The sequence below is a fragment of the Octopus bimaculoides genome, chromosome 6, assembly GCF_046866305.1.
Source record: "Octopus bimaculoides isolate indiv1 chromosome 6, ASM4686630v1, whole genome shotgun sequence".
Classification (NCBI taxonomy): Eukaryota; Metazoa; Mollusca; class Cephalopoda; order Octopoda; family Octopodidae; genus Octopus; species Octopus bimaculoides.
The window spans coordinates 11,692,199-11,705,050 of NC_142933.1; the positions used below are offsets into that span (position 1 = coordinate 11,692,199).

The 12,852-nt window shown below is 35.8% G+C and overlaps 1 long non-coding RNA gene across 1 annotated transcript; it reads right to left on the reverse strand.

Annotated features, from left to right (window-relative positions):
- Nucleotides 1-4,038: 4,038 nt before the first annotated feature.
- Nucleotides 4,039-11,766, reverse strand: LOC149134945 (uncharacterized). The gene is made up of 3 exons (XR_016242168.1): nucleotides 11,188-11,766; nucleotides 7,680-7,791; nucleotides 4,039-4,373 (listed from the first exon to the last, which is right to left on the reverse strand). It is a non-coding gene; the product is annotated as an uncharacterized LOC149134945 (long non-coding RNA).
- Between the last annotated feature and the right edge of the window lie 1,086 nt (nucleotides 11,767-12,852).

Here is a 12,852-nt window from a genome sequence, read left to right on the forward strand (position 1 = left end):
GTCGCGACTCATAGTTTGGGAACCACTGCTTTATGAATTTCATAAAACTACAGCAATTTATTTTCATTAATTGTTTTGTTTTCGTTTCTTTAACTCTTGTAATAAATTTTTATATAATAAAATTTATTAAAGAAAATAATTTTTCTACTACAAAAATTACTAAATTAAAAATGGCGTTAATTCTGCCACACCATGTATATATGCAGTGTTTTGTTGGTAGGTGGTGTATATATTTCAAATGTCTTGTGCGTATGATAGTCTGCGTTTCAGAATCAGACAGTTATTGTGTATAATTTACGCTGTATGGTGTATGCAGTGCTAATGCGTTGTAATTGCATAGAATGCGTGTTGCTGGAGTACTTCAAGTTTTCTAGGGTAGAATATCAGTTCTTTTGGAATGTGTGCTGTGTCATTTTGTTGGGTGGTGGCTGCAAATAGTATCTGTAAGTGTGCGTGCGTAATTTTGTTATTTTGTTCGGCGATTATTTGTATGTGCTGTGTATACAGAGCCTCGGCTGTTTGAGCTGTGCTATTGAATTGAAAGGAAGACAGGAGGTAAATTTCATTCCTTTATTTAATCTAGAATTTTGTTTATTTGTTTTGAGCCAACATAAGGTTAAGTATACAAGATAATGTGGGTTGGAGATTGTCATTAACTGTAGCTTCTATTCCAGTTTTTAAAATTTATCTTCTTGTGTCATAGGAGCTTTCTGTTTGAACTCACCTTCTTATGTTTTTTTTTCTCACCCTTTTTTTCGCCAATCTTTCTTAGCCGTCTTTTGTTTTTCCCCATCATCATCTTAAGAAGTTATGGTTAGTCCACATCACTCCGCAAGGAGCTAAGGGCCGGTTTTCTCGTTCCTCCTTGGACAGGACACTGGTCCATTGCAGGGTTACTCATTTTTGCCAGTTGAGTGGACTGGAGCAACGAGAAATGAAGTGTTTTGCTCCAGAAATCAACGTATTGCCCGGTCCTAGAATCGAAACCACCATCTTAGGACCATGAATCTAACACTCTAACCACTAAGCCATGCGCTTCCACTTCATCGTAAGAAGATGAGGGTATTTAAACAGAGAACAGACCGCAGATTCGTCTAGTTCTGGGACTTAAGAACGAAATTATCTCTTCCAGCATTTCCGGAACCTCGACTGGCGATGTTGCTGGAAAAATAAGCACTGGGGGTCGATTTGTCCGACTAAATCCCAATTGCGCGTTGCTCCAGCATGGTCGTAGTGAAATGCTGAAACAGATAATATATAAAAGACAAAAACGAAAATCACTATGAGAGACTCCCTCACTGTTATTGCAGCTGACGTTCTTGTTCTTTTTCTTTCTAATGTTTCATTCTCTTTGCTCCAAGCAGTGGAACTCCGTCGGTTACGACGACGAGGGTACCAGTTGAACCGACCAAGAAACAACTTGCTTGGGAAATTAACGTGCAAGTGGCTGAGTACTCCACAGGCACGCGTGCTCTTAACGTAGTTATTAAGGTGTTTCATCGTGACACACAGAACATGACAAGGCTGGCCCCTTTGAAATACAGGTACTATTCATTTTCTGCCAGCTGAATGGACTGGAGAAATTTTGAAATAAAGAGTGTTGCTCAAGGACACAATGGGCCCCTGGGAATTGAATTCATGACCTTACAATCGTGAACCTATTACCTTAACCATTAAGCCATGCGCCTCCACTCGCACCAAATACCATCTTCTTCTTCTTTATCATCCAGTGTTTAGTCTGTCTAACGACTCAAACCTCTACGTTCACTCTTTTCTTTTCCCATCACTCTTTCAGTCTGTTGTCCTCCCTTTCTTTCTATACCAATCTGTCTTTGTTTTTGTTCACTTTCACGTCCTCCATCTATCTGTCTGTCTACATACCTATCTATCTATCTGTCTGTCTGTCTGTCTGTTCATCCATCCGTCTGTCTGTCTGTCTGTCTGTGAAGGTTTGTATCTATCTCTCTTTCCCTGTCTTTCTCTGTCTACTTGTCTGTCTGTCTGTCTCGCTTTCAGTTTCTCTCTCTCTCTGTCACTGTCTCAGGTCTTCTTTATTTATGTCCATTAATCTCTTTATACAACATTAATTAAATTCCTCGCCTCTGTCAAACGAACACCGTGAAACAAGAATTACAAACTCTACTAACACCAACATTTGTGTACTCATCTGTAATAAAGACATAACTGTTTACAAAGCAACACCCTACCAAACCGACCGACAGCTGGTTCATTACGGCGACACACATAAACACATACATACACACATATATGAACACATGCATGCATACATACATACATGCATGCGCACATACATACACACATACATGCATAAACACACACACACACGGGTATACACACACACACGGGTACACACACACACACACACACACACACACACACATATATATGAGTGAGAGTATAATTAAGAAGTTTGCTTCGCAACCACATTGTTCAGGGTTCAGTCCCACTGTGTAGCATCTTAGACAACTATCTTCGAGTCTAATCCCAGGTCGACTAAAGCGTTGTATGTGGATTTGGTTGATGGAAACTGAAAGAAGCCATCGTGTTATTTCTTTACTACCCACAAGGGGCTACACACAGAGGGGGCAAACAAGGACAGACAAACGGATTAAGTTGATAATACCGACCCCAGTGCGTAACTGGTACTTATTTAATCGACCCCGAAAGGATGAAAGGCAAAGTCGACCTCGGCGGAATTTGAACTCAGAACGTAGCGGCAGACGAAATACCGTTAAGCATTTCGCCCGGCGTGCTAACGTTTCTGCCAGCTCGCCGCCTAAAAGAAGCCGTCGTGTATCTATCTATCTATCTATCTATCTATCTATCTATCTATCTGTCTGTGTTATTATCCCTTGAATAAAATTAGTGTTATTCATGACATCGTTCGTGCGTTTGTACTGGTTTTAGCTTTAGGGTTCGGGTTTTAGAGTTAGGGTTAGGGCTATGGGTATTTTTGCCAAATTTGGTGAAAAATTTGTGGCGGTGTATTGAACAGATTTTCATCAAATTTGACAAAAATACTCATAACCCAAAGAGACCGATAGAATAAGTACTAGGCTTACAAAGAATAAGTCCTGGGGTCAATTTGCTCGACTAAAAGGCGGTGCTCCAGCATGGCCTCAGTCAAATGACTGAAACAAGTAAAAGAATAAAAGAGTAAGGAAACTCTTTCACTCGTTTTATATCCTTCAATCTTCCAGCTTGCTGTGTATATATTTTATTGCTGACGTTTAAGTTGCTGTTGTTGACACCATGCTGTGGACGGTAAATCTTATTACGAAATGGTTGAGAATCAGTAGAGCAGTTAGCCTTACAACCAGGATGTATAGTGATAATAGGAATGTCGTTTGTGGCAAATGGTGTCATCATTGTGGAAGACATTTCTGTTCTGGGAGACAATCTATTTATGTTTATTTTCCTTGTTTTACTTTCGGAATTTCTCACCAATGGAGGAAGAACCAGTTTCTAGCCTGAATGTGACTAAGTTCCTGTTATGTCACCGCATCTCTGACATCATTATTTTGCGAATCAAATGTTCAAGGTATTTTTCAAAAAAATTCCATTCTTAGAAGCTGCTTGTCCAGTTATAATTATATAATCACTGACACAGTAATCCCGGAGGAATCAATTCAGGCAGGCTGTGTACATTTTGTCTATTTAATGTTGATATACATAGGCGCAAGAATGGCTATATGGAAAGTTGTTTGTCTCCCGACCAGAAGATTTCGAGTTCAGTCCCACTGCGTGGCACTTTGGGCAAGTGTCTTCTACTATAGCCTCGGGCTGACCACAGCCTTGTGAGTAGATTTGTCAGACGGAAATTGTAAGAAGCCCAACGTGTGTGTGTATATATATATATATATATATATATATATATATATATATATATATATATATATGTGTGTGTGTGTGTGTGTGTGTGTGTGTGTGTGTGTGTGTGTATATATATATATATATATATATATGTGTGTGTGTGTATATATATGTATATATATGTGTGTATATATGTATGTATAAATATATGTGCATATATATATATGTATACATATGTTTATATGTGCATGTGTATATTTATATGTATCTGTGTGTGTGTATATATACATATATACATATATATATGTGTGTGTGTGTGTGCGCGCGCACGCACGCACGCACGCGCGTATGTGTGTTTGGCCCACCATTGGTCAAAAACTAGTGTTGGTTTGGTTTTTTACGTCCGTATAATTTAGAGGTTCGGCAAAAGAAACCGACAGAATAAGTAGCAGACTTTGAATAAATAAGTACTCGTCTCGATTTTTTTTTTCGACTGAAACCCTGCAAAGTGTTGCTCCAGCATGGCTGTACTCCCTTGACTGAAACAAGTAAAAAATACATGGTTAGATTCTAGTAAGTAATTCGCTGATAGTATTATTGCCATATGTGTGTGACTATTTTGGAAGATTAAGTGTTTTTTCAAGCAACTAGAGCTTGCTTTTAACGACCAACAAGACAGCATGTCAGCTGTTCTTGTACACATGTCCGATAAACAGGTCTTTTCCTGTTGCCTTACCATCCTGAAAATTTTGAATCTCAGTTTTAAGCTTATCACCATTAATGTCGTATAGTTTTGGGATCTTTTTTAAAACGGGGGCCACATTTTTCGTTAACGAAACACTTTGAAACTTGGAACACTGGTAGAATGTGTCATATAAAACATTTTTTTCTCTTAGTCTTCTTAAAAAAAAAAAGAAATCCATCAGTTATTCCAAGTTGTCGTATTTCTGTAATTTCAACCAATCACTGACGTCCATTCAGCCGATATACATTAAGTGCCGACTACATAAACAAACGATTCTGAAACAATTATCCCTAACCCTAGGGTTAGAGTTAGGGTTAGGGTTAAAGCAAATTTAAAATGAAAAAAGCAAATAAAACGAAGGTATGGAGATTAAATACGCTTTACATCGCTTAATCAGCCAAAGGAGTAAATATAAACAACTGAATACTTGTCAGTGATTGGTTGAAATTATCGAAATAAGACAATTTTTTACATGAAATAAATTCGAATACAGAAATATTTTTCTGTTCTATAACACAAAATAGGGATCTTTTTTAAAACGGGGGCCACATTTTTCATTAATGTTTTACGTAGTGCTTTTGGTACCGAAAGACTTTCAAACTTCGTATACTTATCTATTTTGTGTTATAGAACAGAAAAATATTTTTGTATTCGAATTTATTTCATGTAAAAATTGTCTTATTTCGATAATTTCAACCAATCACTGACGTCCATTCAGCCGATATACATTAAGTGCCGACTACATAAACAAACGATTCTTCGTTTTATTTGCTTTTTTCATTTTAAACTTGCTTTAACCCTAACCCTAGGGTTAGAGTAGGGTTAGGGTTAATTGTTTCAGAATCGTTTATGTAGTCGGCACTTAATGTATATCGGCTGAATGGACGTCAGTGATTGGTTGAAATTACAGAAATACGACAACTTTCACATGGAATAATTTATGGATTTCTTTTTTTTTAAAGAAGACTAAGAGAAAAAGATGTTTTATATGACACATTCTACCAGTGTTCCAAGTTTCAAAGTGTTTCGTTAATGAAAAATGTGGCCCCCGTTTTAAAAAAGATCCCAAAATAGATAAGTATACGAAGTTTGAAAGTCTTTCCGTACCAAAAACACTATGTAAAACATTAATGAAAAATGTGGCCCCCCCGTTTTAAAATAGATCCTAGTTTTGGTGTAATCTAGAGAGGAAATATATTTCGTATTACTTCTCGTCTCCCTTCGTTCTAACTCTTTTTTCTCACTCCAGATTATTTTTTCAGAAAGAAACAGTATCTTCTGAGAATTTGTGATAGTTATTAATTATCTCCCTCATTGGTTGGTTTTGATTAATTATCTAGTTACATTTTTAAAAATATTTCTTTCAGATACTCTCTTCTGATCTAAGTGTTTTTCACTGACAGATTTTCACTCCTGTTTCGCGATGATTAATTCATACTCAAGTGTTTCTCTTTTTCTTCACACTTTCCAAACATTATTTCTATTTTATTTTCGACCCTTTTGCTAGTAAAGAGAATTGTTATTTGTCCTTCGGACAATGATTTTCCCCCCACATTTTTCGAATCCTGAAGTCTTTTTATTCTTTTTCGCTTCTTTATTCCTTCGGTATCTTCGAGCTACTCATTTGCAGTTGTAGAGACAGTATATAAGTAAACATCAATTTACAAAATGAAAGATTACGCATTTGTAAATATGAAGCCTATTACCGATTCCAACAGAGAAAGTATTAAAAGAAAGTGAGACTACCTTATCACAAAACTAACCGACAGTTCTAATTGAGATAGTTCTGGAGTACAAAATTCCAGCTTTTATAACACCTTGAGGGACTTTTAGAAAACTGACTATTTGGCCGAAATACGTCAGTTCACTTGGTTACACTCCAACCGATCTGAATGGCTGAACTATGTTCGCTTATACGATAATGACTTTTGTGGTCACACATTTAGTTTTTTCCAACTAGCTTCGCATTCTATAATAATATTATGATAGGTCGTGACCCTAAATTAGGAAACCAGAAAGTGATAGTTCTATACTCAGAAGGAGCCTCGGTACAAACTGAATGCAAAATACAGAGTTTATGAGCTTTTACTTCTCTACATTTGGATGGATAAATATCTATTTAGAACCAAGTGGACTGAACCAAAGTGAGTTTCAGTCGAGGATTTAATTCAGCATCAATGATGGGTTACAAATGTTGACTTATCGATATACTTTGAACGCCGTGATTCTCTTGTATGAAAACGAAGGGTGAAATCCTAGATGAGGCTTATTCGTTGCTAGTTAAGGCGAAACAAATTATAATTAAAATAAACTACCACCAGAATTTAAATAAGGTCACTTTTGCACTAGGAAACGTACATGCGACTATACTTCACCATGTGTCAAAACATACATGAAAATAAAATTCACGTGTTGGAATCTAATCCATTGAGTAATGTAAGCTATGCAAATAAGATTTTATATTTGTATAATCTAACGAAATCATGAACCCAAATCTCTTAGTTTTACCCCTCTTTTATTTAACAGCGCAACCCCACTACTATTCCTCGCCGTTTGTTTGAAAAATCTTTTTAGATTACTTCAAATACAAATAAAAAGAAAGCTTGAAGAAAATTCCTGAAATGAAAATCAATTTTTTCCAACCAAGTTAAATATTTGTTACCCAAATGCTTGTAAGCAGACGACAACAGCACAGAGACCGACAAGACGTCATAACATACACTACACGTCTCGATATGAACTTCCTTTATTTCTGTTATACACATGCACGCATGCGCGCTTACTTGCACTGCAACGACACGGTCAGATGCGACCCTCTCACAGTGTAAACTTCCTTTGTCAGTAATATGAATTTCTTAAATAGCAGTATTAATCAATATATGCTCGACTTCAATGCAGTTTCAGGTCACGTGCCACAAATGGACGGGTTGAACATCCATGGAAGCCAATGAAATGCTTTGCAATTTTACTATACTTCCACTGATTGAAGTAATATGAATTTCGTTTTTGTTTTCGAAGTTGTTTCTACAGTATTGACTGATAGGACTTTAATACACTTGGTAGTATGTTATGATTGCATAACGAAATATTGTGTCCTTACCAGCAGTTAATATGGACTTAGTAGTTGAGAGTTACGTAGCTCGGTCGTTGAGAAGATATTGAAGTATAACATATATTCGTTGTTTTTCCAAGTTGGCCCTCCATCTACAAGTCTGAAAAGAGATAAAATTTATTCAAATTTCAGAAACGATGTAGAGGAAGAAAATTGCCACCAAAAACAAAACTACGACAAAAATATTTTTCATGATAATTCAAATAACATTAACCCATTACCTCCCATAATTCTATTAACTGGAATTTTTTTTTATGAAACTTTGATTTCTAGCATAAAACAGCCTTAGAAACACGCTGGAATGATCAAAATAACATTTCAAAATAACATTTTAAATAGAAATAAGTGAGATATTGGGTGAAAAATTAGCAAACCTCATTTGAATATCAGAGAAATATACCTAGTAGATGTAGCAAAAAGGTTAGATATGTGTAAATATTGACAGATAATTACGAAATTTGTAATCTTTAAGTGATCTCGTATGAGATCACTGGTAGGTAATGGGTTAAGATAAAGAAAAAAATATCAAAAACAAACGAATTTATCTGACAGCCTACGGGATACGAACAGTCAACACTTTGGTTGGAAAATCGACCAATCTGTTCATGGGAACACTTGTCCAACTGTGTAATGTAACACAATAATAATGTAGTGTAAATTGTGCAACGGTCTGAAGGAGCTGGGAACGAGAAGAAAAATAAATGAAAGTTTAAAAAAGGAAAGAAAGAAAATAAGAAAGTCATACGAGAAGCGGTGATTGACGTACTCAATGGGAGATGGAGGTGGATAAATGATTGTTTCAAATTTTGACAATAGGTCAGCAATTTTAGGGAGAGGTATAAATCAACTGCATCGATCCCAGTACTTGACTGGTACTTTATTTTAGCGAAAGGTACAGTTGACCTCAGCGGGCGAGTCCAAAGAAAATGACACTGATGGGATCGAACGCTTTGTCCAAAGTTGTTAAATCTTTTGTAGTTATTGTTGTTAGTCATCTCTAGTTTTGCTCTGAGCGAGAAAGTAGACTTATAATTAAAGACAGTCCAGCTATGACCACTTAGTCTTATTTTGAGACAACTTTGTCCACCGTATCATATCTTTATTACAAGTTAATAGGTGTGCTTTCGGGAGATTCGTTGTTATTTCTAGCAGGGCAAACGATTAAGTTTATCTTTTCTGCCGGTTAATTTTTTTACCCTTTAAACTATTTTACTAGTTTCAGTCATTGGGCTGCGGGCATGCTGAGGCATCACAAATACATTCAAATACCTTACAAATACATTCCCAACTTTTAAGTCACTTTAAATAAAACCCTTGATTCAATAACACCGTGTACAAACTCTATGCTTGGAATGGCCAATTTTAAATACTATTGGAACTTACTCACAAGGTGCTGGAATCCTATATGTTTACCATTCTGCCTAAATATTATAACTACAGATGCATATCTCACGTCTATTTTCATTCCTCCACTTCACTCTCTATTTTATAACTTATCTAGATTAACTATTGCTTAACCATATACTCGCATCGTCTCCGATAAAGGGATATATAAAATATCCTGGAAACAGCTGTAAGACCTTATATTTATAAATGTTCTGAAATCTTTCACAGCCTTGGATTTTTATCTCATTCTGTAAATTTTTTCTTGTATATATACACATGCTGATATATGACCTACGTTGGACTCCTCATTCGCATAATCACCGAACCTGGAGCTTAACTATAGTCTGTCCATAACACTTACTCAACATTACCTGACACCTTTGGGTCTTATTGACACCATTATCTCTCATAACCTCTATAATATGTATTTGTATATATTTTTATCTCTCTTTAATTATATATACGTCTGCACTCTTGGTGTAACAACCAGGAACTGACACGACATACCGCACGAAAATTTTCATGCATGCGCAGGAAGGGTGGTGTTACCTTCCACTCAAATGCCCACGCGGCATTAGTTTTGCCGAGAAAAAAAAAAATTAAATAGGATACTTTTTGAACGCACCTCAAATGACTGAAAGAAGTAAAAGAATACATACATATATATATACATATATATATATATATATATATATATATATATATATATATATATATATATATATATAAAATAATAATAATATTGGATAAAATTCAAAATTCATGAACCGTGGTTCTTTTCCCTAAAACTCAAACCAGCAAGGTGAAGCGGCTGACCTCCCCTGTTCGAAGGTTATAAAGGACACAGGTTTCGTGTGTCACATAGCTAGCTAGAAGCGATGGCTTCTTGGAGCTAATTCACGGCAGCTTTCGTCCTAATTTTGGGACTGCCATGTTGGCTTGGCGATAACTATTAATTTCCAGTACCGCGGCCGTAGTCTCCTTTAGAGAGACTTAGAAATATTAACTCTATTTCTGAAAACCAGTGGATAGATTCCACTGAAATTAGATAAATAACCTATATATATATATATATATATATATATATATATATATATATATAAATAATATTTTAAATACCGATCTTATCCTTATATATATATATATATATATATATATATATATATATATATATATATATATAAACTGCTCAGTTTTCAGCTATTGTATTCACTTATATGTGTTGATTGCGCTAGAGATAGAGGAGGCTACAAGACAGTAAAACATTTACCCAAAGTGCCGCGCAGTGAGAGAGAACTCAAAACCACGAAGTGAACTTCTCGACCACACAGCCATGCCAGCGCCTAAGTTACTAAAAAACAAAATGAAAAGAAAATATGCGACAGCCGTTTCATTTTCCGTTTCATTGATATCAAAGCTCAGTGACAGATTATAATATGTCAGTTTTGGTGATTAAGGCTTACCATTCGTCCACAGGCTTCCACTTTTGGACTGCGTATCCATTGTGTTAATAAAAATATCCAACTTCTATCTTTCACACCGTCTGCTCAAAAATCATACGAAAACGGACAAATTATTTCTTTTGCTGTGTGGTAAGAAGCTCGCTTCCTAACCTCATGGTCCTAAGTTCAGTCCTACTGCGTGTGCCCTTGGTAAGTATCTTCTACTATGGCTTCAGGCCGACCAAAGCCTTGTGAGTGGATTTGGTAGACAGGAAACTGCAATAAGCCCGTCGTACATATATATATATATATATATATATATATATATATATGTGTATACGTAATAAAAGGGTAAAATTAATTAATCAATTACTTAATTAATAATTTATAATTTTACCAAGTAGTTCAGCACGTTAAAATAACCTTTTTAGGTAAGATTATACAAATATTCTATAATTATAAACATAATTGTAATCAGGGGTCAGCTAATTGCTTCGCCACGCACAGAATTTAGAAATAGGAGTTAAAATGCCTTTTCTGCTAACATAAAGATCTCCCAGACAGTAAAACACTTTTTTACGTAGGCAAAAAGAAAACCTAACGAATCCACACGACTCAGATTAGCTACATACGCGTTTCGAGATTAAAGTAAAGTTATATTTACTTACTTATTTCCCATTTTCAATGCAATATTTTGAGATATAAATTTGAGAGTGTTAGGATTAAATATGTACGCGATCAAACGTCATCGCGTAACCGATATTCAACCAACACTTCCAAAAATATACAGCTGAATGTGAACATCTATTTATCCTCAATATCCACGTGTGTCTTTCGAGTAATCCCGCAGAATCTGCAGTTTTCGATCAAGGAACAAATTATATTTTAATAATAATAGAAGGGTAAAATTAATGAATTAATTAATCATTTAATTAATTAATAATTAATAATTTTACCAAGTAGTTCGGTACGTTAAAATAACCTTTTTAGGTAAAATTATATAAATATTCTATAATTATAAACATTATTATAATCAGGAGTTAGCTAAATGCTTTAATCTCGAAACGCGTGTGTAGTTAATCTGAGTCGTGTGGAATCGTTATTTTATTCTATTTGCCTACATAAAAACGTGCGTTCAGTTCCACTGCGTGGCACTTTGGGCAAGTGTCTTCTACTATAGCCCCGGGTCGACCAAAGCCTTGTGAGTGGATTTGGTAGATGGAAACTAAAAGAAGCCCGTCGAAGATGTATATATGTGTGTGTGTGTGTTCTTTTATTTGTTTCAATCATTTGACTGCGGCCATGGTGGAGCACCGCCTTTTGTCGAAAAAATCGACCCCAGGACTTATTCTTTGTAAGACTAGTACTTATTCTTGTGGTCTCTTTTTGCTGAACCGCTAAGTTACGGGGTCGTAAACACACCAACAGCGGTCATGAAGCGATGGTGGGGGACAAACACAGACACACAAACACACATACACACACACAGATATATATATATATATATATATATATATATATATATATATGTATATATATATATATACGACGGGCTTCTTTCAGTTTCCGTCTATCAAATCCACTCAGAAAGCTTTGGTTGGCTTCAGACTATAATAGAAGACATGAGCTAATGGTGTCATGCAGTGAGATTGAAATCAGAACCATGTGGTTTGTAAGCAAGCTATTTACCATATGCTTGCGTGTTTGTGTTTGTCACTCCACCATCGCTTGACGACCGATGTTGGTGTGTTTACGTTCCTGTAAGCTAGCGATTCGGGAAAAGGGACCGATGGAATAAGTACTTGGCTTACAAAGAATAAGTCCTGGAGTAGATTTGTTCGTCGACTAAAGGCGGTGCTCCAGCATGGCCCCAGTCAAATGACGCCCTGGGACAGAAAACGTGTTATAAAAACCTACCTGGACCCGAATCTCCAAAACAAGAAATTATTAATAGCTGTTATCTTTATACTCTGTGAGCTTCCATACAGTTTCCGTTCCCCTAATTCACGCAAATGAATTAGTTGGTCAGGGGCTATTGTAAAAATCACTTACCCGATATCACGTATTTGCAAGCAAGCGTCTTAACCTCGCAGGTATGCTGTATATTTACATTGAAGTAATATATGGCAGAACACTGTTAGCTGATTAATTAGATACCATAGAGGATTCTTAAACCGTAATACAAGTTGATACATGCAATGTATATATACACACATATATACGCATATATGCATTCGTGGAAGTATTTAGGAATATATTTCATTCTATTGTCCAACATTCAACTTTAAGGTGAAGATTTGATGCAGTTGTTGACGTTTTGGTTAGAAAACGCT